Raw genomic sequence first — 6000 nt, forward strand, 5'->3', positions numbered from 1 at the left:
TGGCCACATTAGACATCTATTAGATGAGAAAAGAGAAAAAAAATTAGAAAGAAAAAAAGATCAATTTTTAGATTAGAAAGAGAAAAAAAATCAATTTTTTTTTCTTGAGATGGAGTTTCGCTCTTGTTGCCCAGGCTGGAGTGCAATGGCGCAATCTCGGCCCACTGCAACCTCCACCTCCTGGGTTCAAGCGATTCTCCTGCCTCAGCCTCCTGAGTAGCTGGGATTACAGGCATGTGCCACCACGCCTGGCTAATTTTGTATTTTTAGTAGACAGGGTTTCATGATGTTTGTCAGGCTGGTCTTGAACTGCTGAACTCAGATGATCCACCTGCCTCGGCCTCCCAAAGTGCTGGGATTACAGGTGTGAGCCACTGTGCCCGGCCAAAAAAAGTCTTTTAATTTTTTAATTTATTTAAAAAGTTTTTCGGATAGAGACTAGATCTCACTATGTTGACCAGGCTGGTCTTGAACTCCTGGCCTCAAGGAATCCTCCTGCCTCAGCCTCCCAAAGTGCTGGGATCACAGGGATGAGCACCATACCTGGCCAAAGTGTAATTTTTTTTAAATTGCAGTGGGCTCAAAAGCTGCCCCCACCCCCAAAAGATCTAAAAGACAACTGACAACTGGATAAGTATAAATTATCCCGATAGTGAAATATAGCTGTTGATATTTAATCATTTATGGAATAATTTTCATTGACAATAGATGCTAACAATATAGTGAGGAAAATGGTTAGTGTCTTAATTTCTTAAGACAATTTACAGATTGTCTTAAGAAAAAAATGCATTGTAAAGACAATAGGGAACTATTCTAGTATGCTACAAGTGGGAAGATTATGGGCGATTTTTCTGTTCCTGCTTTGTCATACTTCTCTATAATTCTCACATTTTCTTGGTGTGTATGTAGTACTCTTCTAGAGAAGAAGAGGCGGCAGGAGGCCGTGGTGGGACCTGTTGCCACCTGGTGGTCATGGGGCCGCTGGTGTCCTGGGCTCTGCAGGGTGGTGGTACAAAGACCCAGGCAGGGAGTGGGCTGGGCAGGTGGAGGAGTAGTTTCCACACTACATAGGTGCAGGACAGGACGAAGCCTGACTGTAAGGGACTTAAGAATTAAGCTAACAGCAGGTTTAAGCCAAGTCTCCAGGTTTGTCTGCCTTACCTGCTTTTAGTAGCATGATGTGTCCAAGAGGATGCTTTTCTTGCATGGCCTGTTCCAGGTACATCTTTTGAACCCAAATTAGCCAACATTTGCTGACCCCCTACCATGTGCCAGGCACCAGGGCTACGATTCACAAGGCAGATGAGATCTCTGCTCTTGGGGCTGACGTACTTGTTGGAGAAGAGACGATACACAACTAAGTAAGACAATTTCATTTGAAGCGCTCTGAAGAAATAAAAATGTCACTGTGTATTAGAGAGTGAAGGGGAGGGTTGGCATGGGCCACATGTAGGGGAAGAAAGGCCTTTCTCATGAGGTTAGCTGCGTGATTGGTAGAAGCCAGCCCTGGAGAGTTTCGGTGGAAGAGCAGTCCGGGTCCTGGGAGCAAAGGCAAAGGCTCTGATCTGAGGCTAGAAGAGCTGAGCATTCCAATAGAAAGTGCAGGAGCCGTGGCAGACCTGAACACTCACCCAGCCGTCTCCCTCCCCCTCACAACCAAGCTGCTTCAGGGAGTGGGCCGTGCACGCTGCCTCCACTCAAGGCCATTTCATTTACGTCTTCTCCCACAGTACTGTCCCCTGCACTCACCAACGCAACTGCTTTGCCAAGGTCACCCGACTTCACAGAGTGCCAAAGCCAGTGGACACGTTTATTTCTGATCTCAACCATACTGTGAGCTCTGCCACACCTGGTTAGGCAGGTTGTGCACTGGATGCCATTAGTATCCATATGATGATCTGCAGTGCTGTGCAGTGCACCACGTATGTGGCTGTATTCTGGCTCCGCATGGATAACCATCCTTCTTTAAGTCTTCTCCCCTGCTTCTGTTATTTCTTCTCTCATGGTTCTACTGCTCACTCTCCCTTATGTGTTTCTTTATCTGCTGCTCAATGTCGCCCTTCCTCAGGGCTGTGCTTGCCTTGCTTTTCTTGCTTTGCAGGATCCTGTGGCGGCCTTGTCCACACCTGCGGCATAACTACCATGTAAATGTGGATGACTCACCCCAGGCCTTAGATACGTGGTACAGTTACTACGTTCTGTCTCCTTCATTTGGGTGTTCCCTAAGTACCTTAAATTCAACAAATTCAAAACAGAAATTTTCTTCCAGAAATCTGCTCCATGTTTTGTAGACTTGCAGACACACGAGGAGAACGCAGTGAGTGCATCTGGACTCCTCCTCCTTGTTCTCCCATAACACTCCATTAGTCCCCAGTCCTGCAGGGTCTGCCTCCTCCATATAGGTCGCAGAGGTCCTCCCATCTCTGCGCCTTTGTTAGTACTTTCGTTCAGGGTTTGTTCTCTTTCTTGGATTGCTGTGATAGCTTCTTCTTTTTTTTTTTTTCTCATTTCATTTGCTGTCAACTCCTCATCCCTGAAACTAATGTTCTTAGACACGATGTGCTGTCTCTTCTGACTTCTCACTATCGGGCATGACAGGTGAAAGTTTAATCAGTACTGTTGAGTGAACTGAATGCATACTAGAAATGTGGGTTGAAGAATCAGGAAATGCCAAGAATGCTGATCCATGTGTGGGGATGTTTTGATTCTCTCCTAGTTGGAGAAGATGAATTGAAATTCTTGGTCACTGTGCCTCCCCCAAGGAAAAGTGCACTGAGACAAAGATACAGAATGGATGCTTTTCAGGAGGGCTCCGCTAAGACAGGGCACCATTAAGGGGATGCTCTCCTTCAGAACAGAGCCATGGAATGAGCCAGAAACCCCTGCCCTTGGTATGGAAGGGAGAACACAGCTCCTGGAGAGGGACATCTGTAGGGGTTGGGACGTGTGTACTGCCCAGAGGCTCCTCAGTGCCCAGAGTCTGGGGGTCAACAGTCATGTGGAGTGGGAAGGAGCTTTTTGCAAGGAAGTTGTGACTTGGGAGACTAAGGCTATGCAGCTTGGCAGCAGAGCTTATGAGCCTGCTGAGAAGACCCTGATGCCTGGTGTCAGGAGAGAGCAGCATGATGAGACAGCGATGGCAGGAGGGACTGTCTTTGGTATGACTGCTTAGTGATTGCCTTGACCACACTGGCATTGCAGAGGCCACAGACATCTGGATGAGCTGCTCTCCGGTGCCTGAGTGCTGCACCTTTGTTGGTCCTGCCTTCATTTGTACAGACTGGGAAGAAGGAGAATATTGGAGCAGAACTCAACCATGGCCAATGACCAATTAAGAGAATCAGAAGAGAACTTCAGCAAACAACACACACACACACACACACACACACACACACACACACACTTCTTAGAATGAATAAACATGATTTTCTAATTAAAATTGCAGTAAGTAGAAAAAAAGAATGATTTGCGGTGGCTCACGCCTGTAATCCTAGCACTTTGGGAGGCTGAGGCAGGCAGATCACGAGGTCAAGAGATGGGAGACTATCCTGGCCAACATAGTGAAACCCCATCTCTACTGAAAAATACAACAATTAGCTGGACGTGGTGGCGTGCACCTGTAGTCCCAGCTACTCAGGAGGCTGAGGCAGGAGAATTGCTTGAAGCCAGGAGACAAGTTTCAGTGAGCCGAGATCGCGCCACTGCACCCTAACCTAGTGCCTGGCGAAAGAGCAAGCCTGTGTCTCAAAAAAAAAGAATGATCACTCTTGAGAACCAGATTAATGAGGCTGAGCGTGGTGGTTCATGCCTGTAATTCCAGCACTTTGGGAGACCAAATTGGGAGATCACTTGAGGCCAGAAGTTCAAGACCCAGCCTGGCCAACATGGAGAAACTCTGTCTCTACTAAAAAATACAAAAATTAGTTGGATGTGTTGGTGCATGTCTGTAATCCCAGGTACTCAGGAGGTTGAGGCAGGAGAATTGCTTGAACCCAGGAGGCAGAGGTTGCCGTGAACCGACATCTTGTCACTGCACTCCAGCCTGGGGGACACAGCGAGACTGTGTCTCAAAAACAAAAACACACACATGAAACATCAAATTAATGGTCAGAAAAATCAAGCAAAACTACAGAAATATAAAACAAAAACGTAAAAATAATTATGATGGAAAAAAGGGATTAGGAGGAGAGATCTAGGAATTCTAATGTATAAAACCACAGACATTCCCAAGGAGAACAAATGAATAAGGAAATTAAATAAAAACCAGAAAATGCTTCTGAGTTCAAGCCTTGACTGAAAACCTATGCGAAATCCCATATCTGACTAATTAGAAAAGCAGGGCTCCCTCTTATCAATTGGGATGATCGGGCTCTCTGGAATTGTGGAGGCACTTAACCGTCAGAGCAAGATGGGTGTAATTAACATAGTACATGGTAAGGTTGGAGTGGGAACGAGGGCGCCTTGACACACTGTTTGTCATGGCTAATCAACCCCGCTCTTCCTCAGAGCAAGAGGGATGGACAGCCAATGAAGGCACTGCAAAAGGCTGTCAGCCACTGCAATGGAATCATGATCCCTTGCCCATTCCATATCTGCACTAGTTATTAATTGAAGAGAAGGGCAAGTCCCTTTGAAAAAGAATACTGTGATACCATATACAAGTATATTCAATACATATTCTTCAAATCTCTCAAGGGACCTCCTGCCAAATAGGGAAGGGAAAATACCCAGATCTTCAAGGGACCTGATGACCTTTGGTCATAAATATGACCTAGCTTGACATAGTGGGGAGTGAATGGAAGCCAAGATGCAAATGGAGTCCAGGCCCAGGGGTTTCTCCTAGGAGGTCTAATATAGTTTCTCTTAATATTTAGCCTTTCTTAATACAATTATTATTACTAAAGGCAGCACCCTCTTTCTGTTTCCCAGCCTGGAAACCCTAATTCTTAAATCTTTCTTCACTCCGGTATCCCATCAGTTACTAAATTCTAACTAAACCTTCTTATTCATTGTTTAAAACTATGTAACATTTGATATATACTGAGAATACTTAACATTTAATTTATAAAGCACAAAAATGAGGTTCTTTCAACAGCGTAAGAATGTTATCAATAACACTGAAACTTCGTGCTTCCCTTCTGTTTTATCTCCTTGTCATTGCCTGGGAAGTAACCAATATCTTGCATTTTACAAAAACACTTTTATCTCACATGTATGCTTTCGTATAACAATAATGTATTTGTTTTTGAGTTTTCTTAAAATGGTATCATCCTGTTTTAGATTCTTGGGACTTGCTTTTATTCATTTAGCATTACATTTCAAAGACCCATTCATATTTTTAGTGTTCAGCTGCCATTCACTAAGATACCACAAATAATTTGTTCATTCTTCTGTTAACATTTAGGTTGTTTCCACTGTTTGCTATAAAGAACAAATTGGGAATATTCTTGTAATTGTCTCCTAGTGCACATATGCAAGATTTTGGGGCTATATACCAAGGAGTAGAATTGTTGAGTTGGGTGCATACCAATTGTTGGGTATATACCAACAGGCAGAATTCTTGTGCATATTTAATTTAGGGGGGGTACTCTGTTTAATATAGCATACTGCGGAATTGTTTTTAAAGTGAGTTCCAGTTTCCATCCCCATCATCACTGTATAAGAATTCCCAGGCTCTACATCATTCCTGCACTTAGGACTGTTGAACTCCAACTTGTTACCTAATTTGGAATTGTTAGACATTAATTTTTCCACTCTAGTGACTTTAAAATGGTATTTCATTGTGATTTTTCTTTACTTTTTTTTTTTTTTTTTTTTTTTATTAGAGTCTTGCTCTGTCACCCAGGCTGGAGTGTAGTGGTGCAATCTCTACAACCTCCACCTCCCAGGTTCAAGTGATTCTCCTGCCTCAGCCTCCCAAATAGCTGGAATTACAGGCACCCACCATCACGCCTGGCTAATTTTGGATTTTTAGTGGAGATGGGGTTTCACCATGTTGGC

The sequence above is a fragment of the Sapajus apella genome, unplaced genomic scaffold (genome assembly GCF_009761245.1).
Source record: "Sapajus apella isolate SASKATOON/1434 unplaced genomic scaffold, GSC_monkey_1.0 scaffold86, whole genome shotgun sequence".
In the NCBI taxonomy this organism is placed as follows: domain Eukaryota; kingdom Metazoa; phylum Chordata; class Mammalia; order Primates; family Cebidae; genus Sapajus; species Sapajus apella.